Source organism: Eurypyga helias, unplaced genomic scaffold (genome assembly GCF_000690775.1).
Source record: "Eurypyga helias isolate BGI_N326 unplaced genomic scaffold, ASM69077v1 scaffold31361, whole genome shotgun sequence".
NCBI classification, from domain to species: domain Eukaryota; kingdom Metazoa; phylum Chordata; class Aves; order Eurypygiformes; family Eurypygidae; genus Eurypyga; species Eurypyga helias.
Window position 1 is genome coordinate 3385 of NW_010230664.1, and position 423 is coordinate 3807.

A 423-nucleotide genomic window follows, 5' to 3' on the forward strand; every position below is an offset into this window, starting at 1 on the left:
GCCGGCGGCCACCCTGAGCCCCGTCCCTCAGTACGGCTGGGAGCCCCTCTTCCCCCTCCCGCTGCCTCAGGGCTGCCGGGCACCCCGGCTCTTCCGGAAGCATCGCTGCCTACCAGGGTGGGGCCAGAGCGAAAGGCCTGACTTGCGTGCAGGTGCACGCGAGGCTGACGAGCACGAGAGGAACTTTGGACCTGTCCCACCGGTACCTGCGTGCTCAGCATCCGCCTGCCGCCGGGCTGCTGGGCGTGGGGGCGAGCGGGCGGCAGCTGACCAGCTCCTCCTCCTGTTACCAAAGATGCCAGAGGGCTCCGGCTGCTTGGGCTGTGCCTCTGCCTTGGCTTAAATCCCACATGGATACCAAAAAACCCCAGCACCTCGCTGGCACAGAGCGGGACTCGCGGCCCCTCCGCGTGCGTGTCGCGG